Source organism: Mustela erminea, chromosome 21 (genome assembly GCF_009829155.1).
Source record: "Mustela erminea isolate mMusErm1 chromosome 21, mMusErm1.Pri, whole genome shotgun sequence".
NCBI classification, from domain to species: domain Eukaryota; kingdom Metazoa; phylum Chordata; class Mammalia; order Carnivora; family Mustelidae; genus Mustela; species Mustela erminea.
The window spans coordinates 11566244-11587820 of NC_045634.1; the positions used below are offsets into that span (position 1 = coordinate 11566244).

General features: G+C 40.7%; 1 protein-coding gene and 2 long non-coding RNA genes across 4 annotated transcripts in view; 2 read left to right on the top strand and 1 right to left on the bottom strand.

Moving 5' to 3' along the window:
- NRG1 (neuregulin 1) overlaps positions 1-21577 on the bottom strand; it is a 1102231-nt gene that overhangs the window by 554129 nt on the left and 526525 nt on the right. The gene's annotated exons all lie outside the window — the stretch shown is intronic.
- Positions 4266-7004, top strand: LOC116581605. Its single transcript, XR_004282132.1, has 4 exons — positions 4266-4281; positions 4406-4510; positions 6330-6414; positions 6855-7004. It is a non-coding gene; the product is annotated as an uncharacterized LOC116581605 (long non-coding RNA).
- LOC116581607 lies at positions 12020-19818 on the top strand. The gene is made up of 3 exons (XR_004282134.1): positions 12020-12162; positions 14359-14428; positions 19623-19818. It is a non-coding gene; the product is annotated as an uncharacterized LOC116581607 (long non-coding RNA).

Below are 21577 nucleotides of genomic sequence, written 5' to 3' on the forward strand. Positions count from 1 at the left end.
TATATTAATTAAAATATATAACTGTAAGAATTTTGTAGCCACCTAGAAAGCTACCCTTCTCCCTACCCCAAGACAACATAGGAGGGATAGGGAAAAGTAGAAAGTGTGTGTGTGTGTGTGTGTGTGTGTGTGTGTACGTGCGCGTGAGTGTCAGAGCATCCTAGAGAGAAAGCAAGAGAAAGAGAGAAGAGAGAGAGAGAAGCAGAGAGAGAAAAGGAATCAGCCTCTAGATTGACCACAACAGCCTGCTGAAGGCCAAGGACAAGAAGCCCATGGATCACTCTATTTTGACTCTAGCTTTTTTTGTTCCTCCTTTTTGTTTTTCTCTTTATGACTCTCTGTGTTTACTGCCAGAACCCTATCATTATTATTTGTCAGAGACTGTACTCACCTCCCCTTCCAACAGTGACTAAAACATCATGATATCCAACCTCAGCTGATCTTTGATGTTGACTTTATATAGAACCGAATTGGGTGATATGGTTGCAAAAGTTTATGATTAACTAGTAGCTAATTGGTGCTACTTAGTGGTAAATTTAATGCACTAAGACTAATTGGAATAATATTTTTTTTCTGGAGGCACATTTTTTTCCTAATAGTTATTTATAATCTCTCAGCCCATTATTCAGAATAAATACCCTATAAACTACCAATATTCCATTGTCAGGGTTCTTTTCAGTTATAAATAGAAATATTTATTTGTTTGCAGGTAATTTTATATTTTAATCTAACAAGGAATTAGTTTTTCCATTTGTACATTCATAAGGTAGCAAAATACTCAGAAGGCTCAATTGTAAATCAATTAATGTGACTTCATGAGAGACTAAGTGTATATCAATGCAGAGCAAAAGGTTAAGGCGAGGCTAAGAAGACACTTGCTAAAAGCACATCTCCATTCAAGAACAACACTTGTACACTGTGCCCCATGTAGAAGTGAATAAATTAAATTCAGGTCCTTCCATTACTTGTGACTTGGGAGAAGTTGCCAGAAGCTGTTTAGGTTTTAAATCACTTATTAAACAAATGTTTGTCAAGTATATGCAATATCTCAGACACCATCCTGGATACAAAGAAAATAGAAGTGAGCAAAACAGATAATTACAAAGAGGAGATATGGAAAACTAATAACAATAATAATAATAAATGTAATAATTGAACATTGCATAACAGAGGATGAATAAGGCACAAAAGGAATAAGACAGAGCAAGCAGGTCTAGTAAATTTATAGGAGTTTTTACATAGGAGATGGGTTATTTGAGATGAGTCTCAAAGCACAGGAGTTTTTAACCTGGGGTCTAGATACCCCCTCAAGCACCTGTGAACAGAATATAGGGGATCCACTAACTTGGATGGGAAGAAAATGTTCACATATTTCTTTTCCCTGAATGCTGACTGAAAATCATCATTTTAACTGATTTTGAACATAGGCAGTAAACCACAAGTAATGTTAACAGCACCTGTGATTTTCCTCAGTAAGAGAAATCACAGATTTTCTGAAATTTTAATACCCCTATCATTTAATGTGCCGATAAAGAAGGTCACTAATTACTATACCACAATTTCTAAAGTATGTAACTGTCTTTCAGTTTAATTGGTTTCTTTGTAACTGGATGTATTTTACCTTTACATTTAAAGACACTCCTACAAGAAGGGGTCAATGGGCGTCCCCACTATGCTGAAATGGTTCATGGCACCAAAAGTATTTACCACCAGGACTAGAGGATACAACCAGCTGGAGAATAGGAAAGCAATTTGTGCATTAACGGAGTGTACCTACAAAAGTCTGCAAAAGCACAGGGTGGGGGATGTATAAGTGATCCCTAAATTTCTTTACAGAGCACTGTAGAAACCCCCCAAACCCAAAACTACAAGAAGCAATGTATCAAAAAGACTTAAGAAGAAACTGGACAGTGCTTCGGCAAGGCAAAACACAACTTTACCAGACAAAAATTTTTAGACAGTTCTAACAGACAGAAGAGTAAAGAAAGCCCAAGGTGAGAATGTGTGCTCAGATTTAAAAAGATAGGAAAAGCACAGAAAATGAACAGCTTTAGAACGGAGGCATATTTGTGTCGGGTCGTATGTATCTCTAGCTGCACAGCAGTCTTCAAATTTTCATGTGTAGTCTTTGAAAAAATATAAAGAAGCTATTAATTATAAAGATACTGGGATTAAATGCAAAAAGTAGGGCACAAGATAATATGATAATACAAAGGCTTTGCTCTCCTAGAGAAAAGCCAAGGGAGACAGGGAGTTGTGAATAAAAATCAAGGTCCACTGTCAATGTCATTGGTCAGATTGGACAGTTCTGACTAATGAGTACCAAATACTTTCTGAATATGAACAGCAATCTTTTCAGCTAGAATCTGGTAATAGATAAACTGTATGCTCTAACGTGGTTGACTTCTGAAAGGCCCATCTGAGATGGAAAAGGCCAGTAGGGAGTATACAGAAAATGGAAGCAAGGGGCTTCAAGGTTTAAGATATTTTGCCAAGTTGCTTACTAATAAACAATATGGTATTTTAATGTACTTGTATACTTCCTATGTTCCAAGCACTGTCTTTTAAGTAGAAAGGCTAGTGGGAAGAATGTGGCAGGACACGCATATGGTTGGCTCAGAAGCTGGAAGAAGTTCTGTACCAGGTATATTAACTTCCAGAACAGTCTCCTCCAAAAGTTCCCAAGTGTCTCAGCTAGATAAATAATTAATTGTGGCCGTTACTACCTGAGAAGGTTTCTCACTTTTCCCAAATAAGTACGCACCTAAGAAAATCTTCAACGGTGGAAACAAATGGTGGTATCTTTCGAGATCTTTACCTTTCCCAGGGGAAGGTGTTTCCCTTGGGGTAAATTCTCTCAGACTGAAATATGTTGATAAACTCAGCGCACGAGTTTGTCAGGGCACTAAAGGCGCTTTTACTTTCCACTCTGGCATCAGACGGAGCAGTGCAGAAAGCTCCACTGGATGTGAGCACCCTCCCCCCACCCACCTTTATGACCATGAGACCCTGGAATTGAACAGATGACATCACCTTCCAAAGCGGCTCATTCCTCCAGACATCACTTGTTCTCTCCTCCCTGCACTGGAACCTTCGCTAAGTAATGGGTCTGAAATTGTAACTTAGTTACAAATTGAGTCTTCAGAAACTAAACGTATACCTCCACTTGAAATGCTAGAAGAGCATACGTTTCTTCCATATGGCACTGAGAAGTGAGATTTTGATTGTTTACTTATGTCCTACAATTTCTCTCATGTTCTAGGACAGCAATATTCTTTTCCCGGAGAGAAGACAGTTCTATTTCACGTGTAAGCCATCCTTGCATCCTCCCTCTTCTCCACTTCTAAACTTAATAAATCACCAAGTCTTACCTATCCTACCTCTGAATGTATTTTAACTTACAGATCTCTCTCTACTTCTATGGCTGGTGCCACTGCCCCCTAGAGCTCGCCTGGGGTACTGCAGCCGCCTGCTCCCTGCCTTTTCTGACTCTGACCTTGTCCATTACAGCCTATTTGCCACATACAGGCCAGAGTGACCTTCCTTAATCCCTGCCCTGCTTCTGCCCTCTGTGGCCCTCCGAATGAAACAGAAATTCCTTAATCTAAGACACAAGATCTTTAACACAACCTCTGATTCTGTCTCTAGCGTCATCTCTCCCTACTCCTTCCCTCTCAAGCTAAGCAACCATGTGACACAAATTACTTTTGGCTCCAGTTATGAACAGGCTCATGAAAATCCGAGCCTTTTAACATGCTATTTCTTTTCCTATAGTCTTGTCCCCCTTCCCTTGGTCTGTCCCCTTCCCCTGACAAATACCCCTCACTCTCTGGATTATAATTCCAAAGAGCTCTTCTGCAGCAATTCTGAGCAACACACTCTTGTCCCACCTGTTTGTCGGTCCATGTCTCTGCTTGATAAGGCCTCGAAAGCCGGAGATGGTGTCCCTGTTTTCACTGCATTTCCGGCTCCTGCACAGCACCTCACAGACACTCAGTTAATATTTGCTAAATGGCTAGATGAAGAAGATAGGCATGTAATGAGTTGTGCTCTTTAAAATAAATAATATTGATAAAGTACTAATGCTTTCCAGATAATATTTCTACATCTATGTTTCTTTTCAAATGTCAAATTAAATGTCACAATTTTGCCATTTGCATATCACTAATATGAACTGATGCTTCCAGATTCGCACAGATAAAATATTCGACCACTGTACCTGAAGCAACACAGTCTTTTTTTGCTAAAGAACTGGATTTTTTTTTAAATGTGCTTTATAAGGTATATCATTTCACTTTTTCTCCCTAAAATGAAAACAAACAAACAAAAAAAACCACCCAAATTTTGGATTACCTTTATCCACATAAAAATCTACTCATTCTCTCTCCCTCCCACCCCCAATAAGCTAGACACACAGGAAGCAAAGAAAATCTACTGACTGACAAGAGCAAATGATACTGGAGGACACCATGTAGGGGTGAATGTGAGGAACATAGATCACAAGCGACAGGTAAACAATCCCTAGGCTGCTCTGCTTACCACTGATAGGGAGGCAGGAGAGGATCTGTGGAAAGAGTAAAAACATAAATTGCCTAGAAGTCAAGGGGGATTAGTAAGTATCTCTAGGTCAATCATTTTAGGGGGCTAGATAACTCAAGTCATTTCCATCTCCAGGGAAACCTTATTTGGCCATAATGTTGTCCCTACTGAAACCTACAGATGTCATGTAGAAAACCAGTGGATGCAACTTCATACAATGCACCACACTGATTTTTTCGGCATTGGTGTCTTGTTGGAAAAATAAGAGTGACTGGCTTTAGTCGATGTGTTTTAAAGTAATCTTGGGGTCCATCTTGTCAGCTTCTCTGGAGCCAGGACTAATCCCAAGTGACACCATAAATAGAGTCAGCTTCATGACTCTGCACCTGGGAGGCCAGAGGCACCAGCGCGGACCCCGGGTCTTGACTGCTGTGAGTTCACCTGCTGAGACAAATCAGCTATACCTCCCCCCAGCAGACAAGTCGGGGCCCCCTACAGGCTTCCGGAGAATCCAAACTCTGGTTTGCACCATCAACATATGCCTCTCACTTTAAGTGGTGAGAAACTATCTATAGCCTTTTATTCTACTTTTTGACTTGGGGTCCTCCTTTCTCTTCCCTGCCTGGGCCTAAAAGGTAAATTAGAGTCCTAGGCTGGCATAACAAAGTGTCAGAGATTTGGTGCCTTAAAATGACAGGAAGTTATTGTCTAAGAGCTCTGGAGGTTACACATTGGAAAGCAAAGTGTCGGCAGGGCTATATTCTAGAAGAGTCTCTAGAGGATGCTCTTCCTTGCCTCTCCCAGCCTGTGGAAGTCCCAGGCACTCTTTGGCGTGTACATGACTCACTCCAATCTTTGTCTCCAGAGTATTCACACTGTCTTCCCCCTTTTCATAAGGTTAGTGTTCGCAGTGGATGGAGAGCCCACTCTACTCCAGGATGACCCCCAATCTTAACTAAATCCCCTGCAAATGACCCTGTGTCCACATAAAGTCCTATTCAATGGCATGGAGAGCTAAGACTTCAACATGTCTTTTTTTGGAGGGGGGGGACACAGTACGACCCATAACAGAAGGAGGAAAGAAATCCCTCTAGTTTGCTTTTGTGTGAGTCATAGTTTGTGGGTTTTTTTGTGTAAATTTCCTCTTTTTTAGAGGAAAAATAACTTATTTCTAGTTCCATCTTTGGACCAGAAAATCATCCTTTAGTTAGAATTATGTGGGGGTGATCAATTACCAAGTTTCTACTGTGTTCTATCCCTCTACCTTGAGCAACTACAAATGACTCCAATTTCCACCACTTTCTAATCTAAATGCACTTAATTCCCACTAATCACTATCAGGCAACTCATCACTAAACCATCAACTTCCAGAAACTCAGTCTCAAAATTCTTGGCCCTAGTGAATCTCTGACAGTTGTTATTAACATGAGAATTTATTTTCTTTTGGCCGTCTGGGCCCTGCCCTCAGATTGCTATGCGTTCACCCTCACAAATCTCAAATGCTTACATGTTTCCTCGCTGCAGACTTTCAAAATTTCTTCACTGATGGTCATAGGAAGCAGAATTAGAGAATCAGTTTTATGAAAATCAACTGTACCGTGAATTGGTATCCGGAGAAGACCACCCAACAACACCTACAGTAGGAGAAGGCAGGATGTCCTAAAATAATAGCTTTTTCTGGTAACTTGGAGACCGAGTCTATCAAGTTTTGTGTATCAACCTGAGATGCTCCTTTTTAGGTAGATATTTGATGTATCAATCAACTCTAACATCTGACTTATCCATTTTAGGAGCCTAAAGACATCTGCAACAATGACACCAGCATTGACCTCAGGGAATCTTAAACTTGGTGATGACAGCAGCAATGGCAGGAAAGTACTAGTTACTCAGACCCAGTAAAGGATCTATCTCTCAGCCTCAACAGGAGGCTTCTAACCTTCCCTCCGGGGATAACTCTGAAAAAAAGTCCCTGCCCTGGTAGAGCTTATGTTCCATAGTGAGGAGACAGACAGCAAGCAAATAAATATGGGCATTTACAATAAGTCAGATGGTATGAGCCAGACATAGAGGCAGGGGAGTTGGGAGGTGCCAGGAGCAGGGAGGGACTGGATGGTCAAGAAGGTCTTGCTGAAAAGGTGACAGTTGAGCCAAAATTTGAAGAAAGTGAAGTGGCCAGCCGGTTGCTTTCCTATTCATTCAAAAAGGACCCTATGATTTACCATTTTGTCTTCATAGATTTGGTGTTTTAAAACATTTCATTTTCCAAGAATTTAAACTGTTGGCTAATTGCCAAAATATATTCTCTTTATTAAAAGTCTCTCAGGACACAGACAAGCTTTGGGTTCTCGGCTTTCACAGCAGAAAGCTAAATTGGACTAGCAACCGAACTTAGGCAACAGGACCCTCACTGCCACATTCATTCCAGCTCTAGATTTCCACAGGGATGGTATAAATTTAATCGAAAGTAAAACCCTCCTGCAGAGCTTCACGGTTCCAGCCCAGTGCAAATTATAATGTTGTTGGGAACACGCACACCAGATGTTAGAACATAAGTACCAGGGAACAAAGAGGATTGTGCTGTTCAGTGACATATCCTAGTGCCTGACGCACAGTAGATGCCCGATGAATTTTTGTTGACTTGACCTTCTTGAACTCATACTCTTTTCCTGGAGCCTTCACTGATCACTGGGATTGAGTTCCCATTTAAGATATGCTCCTTCCAAGATTCTTATAATTCCCACTTTTCTCTAGCCTCCATGATGCCGGCACGTGACTGGCCATGGCTGTTCTTTCAGCTGCGTTAAATCTTAGATTAATGAATGGGTCAGAACGGTGAGAAGTCAGTGATGTAAGAATATGGAATGTAGGCAGGGAGGAGCACATTTTGCCCTAAATGGAATTGTTAGATAACAAGAACTCCCAAGGTCTATCAAAATGCCCGTTTGGAGAGTTGGCTATCTGAAGGGAGGGACAAGCAGCTCATAGATAATAAAGCCATTTTCCTTTCCATTCCCCTACTCATTTTGGCTGTTTCAAGAAGAGGAAAGTAGAGGTTCCAAAGGTCCATGCTTGTCATTGGTGGTTTGATCTTAAGGGGCTGCTGAAGACACATTGTTTTGTTGTCCAACTCATTGCTCAATTTGTACCAGATGCCATCCGCAGGGTGGGGTTCTATTTTCTCACCATGTGTTTCCTACAAACTTCTGCTGCTGATAGCTATTATTTTAAATTCTATTTTATAAAGCATGCTCTCTCCTACTTAGCCATTTTCTACATTTTATCATATCCCAAACCTATCATTGATGGCGACAGCCACAAATCCCTGTGGTTTGCTCTCAGGAAAAGATTTTTGTGAAGAAAGGTGTATCTGGGCAGAATACCAATCAGGGCTGAAGTCTTTTGTGGAGATATATATATATATTTTTTGCCTCTTTTTCTGAAAGAAAGAAATTTTACCCCCTCAGAAATCAAACAAAGCTTCCCCACTGGAGATGGGTTATATGTTTATCAACAATTTGTGCTCAATATTTGCTGAGTGCCTGTTATATGCTAGGCATTCTTCTAGACCCTGAGGATACAGGAGTGAATATAACAGATGACAATTCTTAAACCCAGAGCATCTACATTCTGATTTACATAACATGAGGTGGCATCTTAACCAGAATTTTCTACTTTTCATGGGCCCTCAAGGGATGGGGGCAGAGGCTGCTATTTTCGCATGCACATTCGGCTTTCCCTAGCTGGACTTTTATTTTAACTTACGTTAATTTGACTTACATCGGAGTTAATTTATTAGCTCTTCATGTATCACCACCGATTTAAAAAATAATAATAGAAAACACTCGAAAGTTCAAGTTCATTAGCTTAAAAGCTTCAACCTTTCCTCTGAGATAACAGTTTTTATCATACCATGTGGCCTGCCGATGGACCTAAATGGAAAATAAAGAGGGGAAACTTTGCCTTGCAATGAAACCAGCCATAGTATAATGTCCATTTTGAACGGTAAAGGCATTCATCCATACATAGCTCACGAATTGTTCTTTTGGTTATTTTGTCAACAACAGCCTATCATTACACAAACCATTAAACTTAATGGGTCTGAAACTGGCTATGACTTTAATGCCATTGAAGCCGCATTACCTATGGGTACAGGCAATCAGCTCTGGGGATACAGTCCCACTGTTCAGAGGAAAGGATTACTCAAAGATCACACGGGCTCCTTCTCCTCCAGCACTCAAGCAACAGCAGCCCAATTAGACAGAGCGCTGTTCCCATCAAGGGAGACCCACGGTGTCTCCTCAACCTGTGGAGACTTCATTACTCAAGGTGAAAAGGGCAGAAAAATGCGCTTGTCACAAATTTGCTGTAAGCGGACGATTCCTGCCAAGATGACACATGTAACTTTGCTTCCTCTGATGTCACCGGATAGTATAAGTCACTGCTGAAACAGTGTTGACAGTGGAAGAAGGGGGAAAAAAAAATCAATCTGTTGAGCCAAGGATACTATTACAAAAACAAGGAATGACAATGAGGCCATTTCTGCATGTCTGCATTTCAACCGGCAAACCACAATCTGGAGATGTAGAAATCTCACCACAGCCACTGTCTCACACAGGATTCAGTTCACAGGTGTGAGCTGAGTATTTTGTCCACAGACTCTGTAAATAATTACTGGTTCCAAAAAAAAAAAAAAAAAAAAGCGTTCTCTCTCTTCTTCCTCCCTCCTCCCCTAGGCAGTACAAGAGTATTGCAAATAAAATGAATAAAATCAGCCTTTGGAGCAACTGCCCAACATAAGTCATTACTTGGCAAGTGGCTATAACTTTTTTCTAGAATGGTTCTTCACAGCACGACATCCACTTCCAAGTGGATGTCTTGATAAATATGGCATCAAAACCCATGCCTAAGGAAAAGCTGAGTGGGGATAAAATTATTCCACTTTAGAATGAAATAAGTAAGCCAATATGGCCATTTGTGATCTTGTACACAAACAGTGAGCTGAGCGAACACATCTGCCATGTTTGAAAACCTAGCTGCGTGCAGATGCTTTAAGGGCCATGGAGGATACTTCAATTTCTTGATATCTTTCACAGCACCTATCACTTTAGGCACTCATTCCATCACTCAGGAAGTATTTTGGGTTATGTACTATACCGATGCTTACGCTCAGGGCTCAGATTTAAAAGTTCACACATCTGAGAGGGGAGCCCTCATAGAGCTTATATGGCGGCTGTGAAGAGAAACAAGGATCAAGTAATCCCATCGATACATAATTACACGTCCTACTTCTATGATCTTGTCCTTGATCGTTAAAGTGAAATGAATGATTCCTGCCTCCGCCCTTTCTTATTTCTCTGTTCAGCAGTTACTACTCTCTGTCTTCTAGGAAGGAGGCACGGGTCTGTCTAACGAGACTGCAATCTGTTCGGGGTAAGGACTTCCTCTTCTGTGTGTGTTCCTCCTCCCCACTCCTCTCTTCCACAGTCCACCCCAGGCCTGCTGTTCTCAGCACACCGCCTTGCCTGGTGGGAAATAAAGTAGAAAGGAAACTGACCCATTTCCTAGCTTTTCTGCTGGTCCAATTCATTTCATTTCTTGGTGCCTCTATTTAAATACTGGGGCTAACAATTTACCCCCAGCAGCTTTGGCACACTGTCACTCTAAAGATGAAATGGTGGTCCCCAATATAAAGGCAATAGGATATTTAAAACAAACAAACAAACAAACAAACAAACACAAACCCTGAGAGTCAGAATAATCAGGCCCAAGGCCTGATTTGTATGGGAAAAAGAACAATTTTATGGCACTTAAGGATGCAATATTGTACCATTGCTGGTTGATAGCCATACCTAGTCTTTGGTAAAATGAGAAAATAAAGGCAGAGCAGTGAGTTTTTCATTGGTTAAATTTATTCAACTTAGGTTGAGAACACCATTTCTAAAATATCCCTTTTGTGAAATAAGGGTGACAATGGAATAGTTTTTTAAAAAGTGTTTTGCCCGTTAAAATGTAAATAACTGGCAATCTATAGGAGTCTCTTCATTTCTCTTCATTTTTCTTCTGGAGATTTTACTGCCCCATAAAATATAACTATCTGAGAAGCGCTGGCCTAGAGTGTCTGCTTTCACTGGCTTGAACAGGGAGCCACAAAAGTCAACCCAGATCTCCAAGCCCGTGTCAGGAAGCAGCTTATTGGCCGGCGTGTTGCATGAAGACAGTAAGATCCGAGGAGCTTCAGGAGATAATTTTCTTGGCAGGAAGCCCTCCAAATTCAAAGACAGATACTGAAGACGGAGATATTCAGCCTTTCCCTTGGTTGAGATTTTTTTTCAAAGAGAGACAATGAAATTAGCATTTTCCGTGGTGTTTACAGCTGATGACAGGATCACAGGTTAGATTAAAAGAGTGGAGAAAAAAAGGGGACACAGAATAGGGACTAAGAGATCAAAGACACGAAGGCAATGGACCACGGAGAAGGAAGAATGAAAAGATTAAGGGGAGGAGTAAAGGGAGAATATACAAATAAGAGGGAAAAGAAGAAAAGAATTGGACACACACACACACACACACACACACACTCACCACAATGACCACTGCCAGTAGTACACACATTCTGTGTTACCCCTGATTTACTTCTCTTTACTTTAGTTGCTGGAGGACAGAAAACCAAGCCTGCAATTTAACCAACTTCTTCTCCTAAAAGGATGCAGTTCAGCTGTGTCCATCAGACAACAGCCAAATAACCTCAAGGGCCAGGAAACCGAAAATAAATTATATTCTTGGCATAGTAGCGCCTTCACCTTTGCTAACTATGTCTGTTTTGTTTCAGGGCCAAGGAAATTAGGTAAGAGGGAGTGGATATCCACGTCAGATATCAATGAAGGACTGTGACCCCATTCTTGCAGACAAAAGAGTAAGATCACATATCTGGATGATTCCTTCCTGAACTACTGGTGGGGGTTTGGTGAGCCAAGCAAAAGAAAACAAAACCCAAACCATGTTTGCTGCTAAGCCTGTCCCCCAGCTTCTGTCACCTCCTGTCAAAGATCAAAGGAGTTATCAATATAATAGATCCTTATATGTAGTCAGGTTTTTTTTTTTTTTGTAGGTTTTATATCCACAGAAAACTTCCCTACCCCTTAGAGATTGTATTTATTTATTTATTTATTTAACACAAGCAGGCAGAGAGGCAGGCAGAGAGAGAGGAGGAAGCACGCTCCCCGCTGTGCAGAGAGCCTGATGTGGGGCTCGATCCCAGGGCCCTGAGATCATGACCTGAGCAGAAGGCAGAGGCTTAACCCACTGAGCCACCCAGGTGCCCCTCCCTACCACTTAGAAACAAAAGTCTGCCCATACTTTTATGTGCACCTCCTCAAAGGTTGGATGGTAGTCCTGTGGATTCCCACTGCATTTAACCGAACTATGTTCCTCCGAGAGCTGGAAGCTCATCTCTGCTTCTCCCACATATTCCAAGGTGGTCTGAGGAAGAGTGCATGCTGTGTGGTCAGTGACCAAGAACAAGTTCCTGTCAGCGAGGTCCACAGGCTGGAAAGCCAATGCCGTGGCTCATTCTGCTGGAAGAGTCCTCTTATTGTCTCACCTTCTTTATAGCTGAACCACCCAGTGAGTAAATATGGTGGATCCATGGGTCCCTCCAAGTCTCTCTCCATTTGCTTGTCTTTTAGGGGAGAAACAGATCTCCTTTTGTTCATAGGATAAGCATTGCCTTGAATTTTCCAGTCTGAGTTATGGCACATTTGGAAGTTGGCAGGGAGAATGAACCCCCACCTTGGAGTAAGGATCACGTTGACAAGGCCCATGATGTGGTTGGGTCATATTGCATTCTTCTCACCCCACCCTGGCAGTGCAGTTTAATGTCCATGTAATAAAGATTTTACCCAGCAGGTGGGAGTAATTACACACAGCTCATATTTCTAGGCAGCAACTTTCTTTCAAACTTCTAATCCGAAAGAGCACAGTAGTAGATCCCACCGTGATTTTGAGCCCCGAATTTGCTAACTCACTCTCCAATTCAAAAAGCACATATGGTTAATCGTAACTCGAGAGTCTTGAGTTGACATTATAACTCAAAATTTGATGAGAGCAAGTGCCAAATATTTCCCGTGGAACTGAGGTCTTTCATAACAGTATCTGCTATCCTCTCCTTTATTTTTTAATTTTCTAAATTTCATTTACCTGGGGGTAATTTTGTTCTTAGAAAATATTTTTTCCACATTTTATATTTAGTCTAAGAATACAATGATTTTGCCATGCGTTGCTTGCTGTATACTGTATCATCATTGTGTATTTTAGCCAAATTTATATCCCTGCTCATGAAATAATAATACAACTCACAAGGTGAGACATTTAGCGACCATCTCACAAAATTGTGATGTCCGACTTGTTCTTTTTTTGGTCCAGGTGTGTTAGCAATTTTCAGGTGTAGGTTAGGTTGCCAGTATTCCATGATGATGGATAAAATACTTCCTGAGGTCCAATATTTCTTTCATGTCAATTTGAGACATGTGAATGTAGTTTATAAAGGCAAACCTTGCAATGAGTAGGTTCAGTAATACGCTTTGCCTTTCGCTTCACTATGCTAAGAGAGAAGTGTATGCGTATGTATTTTACTTTAATCAATTCATCTTATGTAATGTAATGAACAGAATTATTTTTATCTTTACTGGTACAATCTCTGAACCAATGCTATCACAGAGACTGACTCGATCAGTAACGAATTCATTTTCTCTCGCTGAGCACAGAACCAAACTACATTTTCCGACCTCCTTAGCGGTGGTGCGGACCATGTGACTAATTCCGACCAATGGGATGTGAGCGGAAGCAAGTTTTTACAAACCGAAGCAAGTTTAGAATGTGTGCGTGTGGGTGTGGAGGTGCACACGTGTCTTCTTTCACAATCTCATTCGGCCCACAGTATGCGGTTTCGTAGTGCTGGAGGGACCTTGAAGCAGTATGTCAAGACAGAGGAGCTGTCTTCTTCCATTACATCTTAGGAGAATGCATACTACATCCTAGTATGTGAGTCACCTCTTAGCGGAGCAAAGCAGCCCAGAACGACTGTGCTAGGATTTGAATCAACAAGATACAAGTTTTCGTTGTTTTAAAACACTGAGATTTGGGTTTATTTATTTTTTTTTTTTTAAATAACAGCATGCCCTGGTTAAATTATAAAAATAATAAAGCGTTTTTTTTTAATGTGCATGCACGAGTATACCAACAAAATGCCTATACATAGATAAAAAGTGTTTCTATTGCATACTATTTCTTACATAAGCAATAAATAATTTTTCATTTGAGGATGCTCTAATATTGTATGTCTCCCACATTTAATTTTATAATTTCAGGTTCGTGAGTGGCTCTTTTATTATGTATGTATAGGCTCTCGGCCCATTTAAGCCAGCTTGTATTAGAGCCCTTAATTGATCCAGAGAGCCTCTGCCAAAGATTTTCCAATTTCTCACTGTTTTCTCATTTATAATTTGCGTTCTCATTTATGATTTGCCAATTTTAAATCAGGTCAACTATTTGATTAGAAATAGTTTTAAACCTTTCTAAGGAAACAATGATTAATGAGGGGATAAGAAGTGGAGTTAGATTAAGAACTAAGAACTCCAGAAATTCTATTCAGTGAATGAACCATGAGGCAAAGTTACATTTACTCTCTGAACTCTTAATTTATGGTAAGAAACTACAAAGACCTGGAATGCTAACATTTCCCCTCAATGATGCTTAAAGATATCAGTGTGGTCTCATAAGGGAAACAAAGTGTGGATTTAATTATCTTTGGCTCTATTTCAGGCTTTAACATTTGCAGCCATAACTTCCTCCATCTGTAGAGAGGGCATCATCTAAAATATCAATTTTCAAGGTGAGTCAGGAACATCCTTAAGACACAAGGCATTGATATACTGAAATATATGTTTTTAAGTCCATAAATAGAGTTGAATTTTTCTTCAGACTTTTGAAAAAGATTTTATTTATTTATTTGAGAGAGAGAGAGAGAGAGTTCGAGCACCAGTTGGGGGAGGGACAGAGCGAAAAACAGACTCCCCACTGAGCAGAGATCCTGTAGCAGTGGGGCTGGATCCCAGGACCCTGGGATCATGACCTGAGCCAAGCCAGATGCATAACCAACAAAGGTGGATACTTAACTGCTGAACCACAGGGGAATGCCTTCCTAAGGTTTTTCAATAGGAAATTAGTAATTACCACACAAAGAACAGATGAATCCCCATCTACTGTTGTAGTGTTTGTATATGGAGAAGTTCTAAAATATCTGTAAAAAGTCTTGTTTGTTTTAATACTCTTTAATAATATGGACCTAAGAAATTTAATTACAACCAAAAGCTGGCAAGATTAAAATCCCTTACTCATAAAAGAAATCTCCATATTACTTTGGCATTAGCATCAGACCAAACCAAATATAGGGCCTTGTTGCCTCCAGATACTTGGTTGAATCAATCAATCTATCTATCTATCTATCTATCTATCTATCTCGATGTCCTGAATGTGAAGATGTTACCATATTTCACTTTATGGTTAGGGGCAAAGACTCTGGAGTCAGGCTGGGTTCAAATCCCAGCCTCACAATTACTAACGGTGTGACTTTGAACACGTTTCTTAACATCATTGACTCTGTTTCCTCATCTGAAGAATGAAGGTAAAGATAATTATTTATCTCATGAGTATTTATGAGAATAAATGTGAACAACCCTGGGGAAAACTTAGCACCATTACGGGAGACCCAGAAAGTACTCACCAAATATGAGCTATTTTTATTATCCTTGATCTGCATCTATGAATTGGTCCCCTTTATTCTTACCCCCTGAAATGAACCCAGCACTCCCACAGTTATTATACCACTCTTTATCCACACTTGGCTCTCACAAGATATCTCATGGGGAAGAAATACATTCTCTTCATATGCCAGATTCATACACTTATTTATTTGCCCCAAGATACTTCTTTGGACATTTAATAAGTCAGTAGAGAAAATGAATTCTACTATTGTGCTAGCTTGACTCAGAGTATCTAATGTGTTAGTCAAAACCATGGTTCTCCTATTACCACATTCCATTCCAATACATCATGAAAAAATGGATCTCCAAAATACATATTATTTGAATCATAATTGTAATAGAGGGTGATTCATTTCATTATGATTAGTAGGACTAGTATAATAAGATTACTCAGACTAATTTACCTCCTAACCAATGTAATAATGTAAGTCTTTTTGGCAAAGGACATTTGTGTTCAGTTATTCTTATTATTACACATATTCTGTATTTTTCATCAAGCAGCTGTTTCTTTATTTAAACAAGATTGGGAATAATTTTAGAAGAAATAATTCTATTCCCACTTTCCAAAGAACACCTTAATTTTTGTTAACCAATCGATGTGCTTTAGAAGTTAAACCAAGACAGTAGTTCTATACAGTTCTGGCTAAGCTACTGGTTTTGCTACTGCTGATGACAATGCTGAGAGCAGTGGTTGATCGGTTGGTGCTTTCCTGCTTAGTCAGCTTTAAAGTTGGCCCCAAGGAAGGCTTCTGAGTGTACTGGGCATTCTTTTCCTAACAGGGGTGACTGATGGCAGATGATGTGGCAGTGGCTCTCTCTGGACCATGGTCAGGTAGCACTGCTCCCCGCCAAACTCTTTTGCAGGAGGAGTTGAGGGAAGGGTACCTGGGGTATTAGTCTCAGATGGATTAGACCACCAGGATAGGTGTGACAGAGCTGCTTTTATCTGCATTCAAACCCCAGTGCCCTAATTGTGCTCTCCTCTCCACCCCCACGCTTAGCTGCCAGCCCTTCGAGCAGGGCCGGTGTCTCACACGTGCCCTTTCCCCAAGTCTGTCATCTCAGGAATAACTGGAATGTTTGTATGTGTTCACCCAGCGAGTAGAGCAGAGATACAAAGCTTATCTCTAATAGGCTTATTTTCTTTGAAGATCCATCATTCAGTGTGGTGTATATGTGTGTATGTGTAGTATGTATGTGTGTGGGTGGGTGGGTGGGGTGGGTGTTCTATTTTCTATTGTCCTAATTTATTCTATTTTACGCAGGGAAACATGCTTAATTTTGCTGGATAGCTTGTGATAACCAGTTTTAAGTGACCCCTGCTTTGAGATAAAGCATACGTATTATCTGAACTGACAAAGAAGAAGATGACAAAAATATGCCTATAATTTGAGAAAATTCCCATGGACAGGGTGACAGTTCCTTTAGTCTTTTTTACTCCGTTCTCTCATTCTTGGCAATAAATACATGATACCTCCATAATGGACACATAAAAGGAGTTAAAAGTATAATCTGGGGATCAGAGCTTCAGAAAGTTATTACCACTCTTAGATCTGAAGGAGTCACCCACTGAGAATGGGAGCTCTAGGAAGAGAGCATCCAATAGGAGGTGTGGCCTTCAGAAGAGAAATTAGCTACAGCCAACCATGTCCAGGCAAGAGCAGCTTATGGGGAAATGAATACCTACAACACTCCCCTTCCATCCTACAGAGTCCCGCTAGTGCTTCTCTTTTCCAAACCCAGCTTGAAGACAGGTGGCGTGGGAGTCCTGCTGACATGATCCATAGATGCCAACATCCCAGGACAGAGTTTGGTAGAGCCGGGTGGAAAGTGTATGAGAACGAACAAGTAGAGAATGGTCAACACATAAACAGATTTTTAGAAGAGGTTTTGTTTCTTTATTTGAGAGACAGACATAGCAAGAGAGAGCAGGAGAGAGGAGGAGAGGGAGAAGCAGGCTTCTGCTGAGCAGAGAGCCCCATGTGGGACTCGATCCGAGAACTCTGGGATCATGACCTGAGCTGAAGGGAGACGCCCAACCGACTGAGCCACCCCAGTGCCTGCATTGATACATTTTTAAGAAATAAGCCATATACACTTTTGAGTTCTAATTATAACTACCTTTCAAAGCACAAAAGTCTTGGGAGCATTTCTTGGTGACTCTAGTTTTTACTGATTTCTCTCTTATTTGAATTCATAGCACTTACAGCTTGTCTTGGCATTTCTCTTAAATATATAAGGAAAGGAAATTATAATTTGAGAGCTAAGGTATTTCTTTTTGCAGCATATTGGGGCTTGGTTGGAGGCTATATTGATCAATAGTTATTTTGGATTTAACGGCATTGTTCCTTAAAAACATTCACTCTATATCTTAGTACTTTTAAAAAAACTTCTCTGAACTTCCTATCCCAGTGGACATAATGCTCATTGACCTTTTAACCCAAATTATTAATTTCTTTTTATGGGTCCAACCCTGCATGTGAGGGATGAAGATACAGCCTCCGAACTTCCTTTTTTTTCATGTATTAATTTATTCTTTCATTCAACATTTTAGTGTGTATTCTACTAGATGTCAAATACTGTCTTAGGTACTGGGATTACAATGGTGGCAGCAAAGTAGACATTGAGTCATAGAGCTTACAATCTAATGAGGGAGAAGCTATCCAAAACTTATTTAGCAAATGTAAAATTATGACTATGTCAAATATAATAAAAACAAGGATATAGGGTACCATGAGAACATATAATAGAGTGAATCCAGAAGAGCAAGAGTTAACTAGGTGACTTTGAGACAGAGAAGTCTAACCACAGGGAATAGCAAGGCTTGTGTCTTCAAAGATGGGATAACAACAGGTTAGAGGTGACCAGGAGACTGGGAGCAGAGACAAGAGCTAGGAACTGCTTGCAGAGTAGGTCTTGATAAGGATCCTGATCTTTATATTAAGACCAATGCTGGGGGTGGGGATGCTGAGCAGCTCAGTCAGTTAAGTGTCTGCCTTCAGCTCAGGTCATAATCCTAGAGTCCTGGGATAGAATCCCGTATTGGGCTCCTTGCTCAGTGGGGACCCTGCTTCTGCCTCATCCTCTGCCCCCTACTTGTACTTGCTTTCTTTCTCTTGTTCTCTCAAATAAACAAATAAAAAATCTTGGGAGTGCCTGGGTGGTTCAGTTGGTTAAATGACTGCTTTTGGCTCGGATTGTGATCCTAGGGTTGTAGGCTCGAGCCCCATGTAGGACTCCCTGCTCGGTGGGGAGCCTGTTTCTCCCTCTCCCTCTGCTGCTTCCCCTGCTTTGTGCTCTCCTGCTCTCTCTCTCTCTCTGTCAAATATATACATAAATAAAATCTTTTTAAAAAATCTTTAAACAAAAGAGCAATGGGAAAGCCACTGGGGTATAGGCCATGCTTAGGTTAGGGGTGCCATGGTCAGATTTATAATTTGAAATAATCACTTTGACTTCTGTGTGGAATAGAACAGCTCAGATGAAGGGAAACTGTAGCTTGGACTAGGATACAGTGGGAAAGAGAAAGAGAATAAAGTTCAGTGACATGGGGACATAAAATCAATAAGAACTTGGTGAATCATTGCATATGGAAGCAAGAAGCATAAAACCAGTAATGAAGTTTCTATCTCACACTGGTAAAATGAGTGAGGAGCTTGTTTATCCCTGAGATAGAATACTAGAATAGTATCAGATAATATGGGATGGGGAGAACACAGTGACATACAATGTGCCATACCAAAATAATAGAAAAGTTAAAATAACCTATATAAGAAGATACAATGGAAATAAGCAGAAGTGAGAATTATGGTCAATACAGTATTTTCTAATGTAACCAGAGCCAAAGACATTGCCCGGTGGTCTACCACTGCCTTATTCCAGCTTTAGAAACTAATTAAATTCTACAGATACAAAAGACTTCCTGTGGTTTCTAAAGATGATAGCCCATCTAATGCAAGATCATTTAGTATCTCTGTGCTAAAAAAATATGGGAAGGTGTTCTCCCTTTGCACTTGGAAAAATTGAAAGTTATGGCAGTTCATAACTTGGCCAAGGTTATATACTCTGAGTCAGCAGAAATATGAAGGAAAAAAAAAATCAAGACTCAAAGAGTTGAAAGGAAATTTAGAGGTCATTTGACCTAGCCCCCATGTGAATTAAGAGTAGAAATTTTTGTCAAGGTCTGACAGGTAGTTAGTAAGAAAGTTGTAACTAGAACTTAAAAGTCTGGACTCAGTCTTGCATTGCTTTTTTCCACTCCAGCACACGGACTGAGTTTCAAGCTAATGCTCCATTGCTCAACAATTTGGCCTCTCCCAGTAGCCAGAAGAACCCTTTCTAAAAGAGGTAGACAGCAAAAAGTATTGTGGAAGAATTGAGGCCCAATGATGTTGGGTGAAAATGTAAGCTGATGTGAACTTTGGCAAGTCTATGAGCAGCACATCTGAGAACAATTACAATTCCCTGCGATCTCAAGGTCTTCATCTATAAAATGTGATAGTTTTGAATAATTATGTTCTTGCTCTATGAAATTATGGTTCTATGTGCGATTCCCCCAACCTCTAAATATCCTGGCTGGACTTGGGAAAATAACCCTACCTTTCATTGTTTGGAATATGTTTCCTGATGAAAGGGGATATGTGCTGGTTTTTATCATTGAACATATTTTCATGTTTAAACTCCAGAGAAAGTGAGAAGAAAGCATAAAACAGGAAGCATCTGTATTTTTAACTGGCAGAGAAAGTGGAATTTGATGTGACTTCAACATTTTTTACTGCCTTATATTAACAGATGGCTGGAATTCAAAAAGTTCTTTACATAAGAAAATGGGTGGAAAGTGGTAAGAAGACCTTGAGGAGGAGGGAAACAAGAAAGAAGGAAGGAAAGGAAGAGGGAAGGAAGAAGGGAAGGAGAAAGGAAGTACAGGTAGAAGGAAGGAAGGGTGGGAGGTAAAAGGAGAAAAGCAGGAAGCATACAGAAACCATCAGATATTTCTACAATATTACTGGAGGAAAAGGGAGATGGGAGTTGGGGAGGAATGAGAGACAGAAGAAGAAGGAAGGACGGAAGGGAAGATGGAGGGGGAGGCAGAAAGGAGGGAGAGGGAAGGATTGTAAACTTGCCCTGTTTTTCCTCAGTATGATCTAGAGCCAGCCATCCACTTGGCAGTCTGGATTCTTCTACCGCTTGTTGACTGGGCTGTCTAAATGAAGCAGATTTCCTTTCACTTCCTCAGAAAGGTGAAGCAGCCAAGAGAGAATGAGAACCAAGTTTCGTATGAACAAAACTTCACCAGAGAACACTGACTTGCTGTTGGCCCAAAAGCATACACTTAAGAGGATTCAGTCCCAACACCTGGCATGAAGCAGGTAACCCTTTCTAGTTGCTTGTCTTGGAAGGAAACTCAGCAGCCAGAGTGGGTTACATAAGCCTTAGAACAGAACTGTTAGCAAGTCCTTCCAGTCTAGTTTTCAGGTCTTCTAGTTCTTATACTTACTTAGATTTCTTCTGATATCCAACAAAGAATACTACTGTCCCTTTCTTCCTGTGACTCTGAAGTTTTCCAACCTTAAGTCTTTCTGAGATGTCAGATGTGCATGAGAATTCAGATCCAAGGAAGACTCTTTTTTATAGCTTTTTCACTGGAATGCTTGACTTACAAAGTAAGTTTTATGTAAGAGTTTGCTCCTGACAAGAGAATTTCATGGAGTTTCTGGTTGGCATATGCCTAACACTTCTTACTGCACACCTTCAAGTATGAGTGGGCTGTCAGCTGGTAGACCATGGAACCATGAATTGGCTCTCCTCTCATTTTCTTCCTCAGTAGCACAATGTGGTATTTACCTCTTTTCCTTCTTTCCTCTCTTTCTGTACTTGGCCTTCCCTTCTACATGAAAGAGCCAGTCTAGGGAAGATCAGGAAGGGGGAGGCTGGTGGTAGTGAGGGAAGGTGTGAGACATAAAGGACACGTACATCCTGGTGTTCCTTCCTCCGCTTCTAGAGCAGGCTGTGAGTTTGGCCCTGTAATGTCCCCTACCCCCGCCCCATCTCTTGCCTCCCTCTCCTTCCAGACCTCACACAACACTTCCACCTACACCTCTGACCACTTGGAGGAAGTCCCCAAAATGCCAATCTCATTTGAGTCTAACGTCAAACCTTTCTGCATACAGTGCTAGCATTTCTCTGCACTTGGCCCCTTTCGCCACAGGATCCAAGAG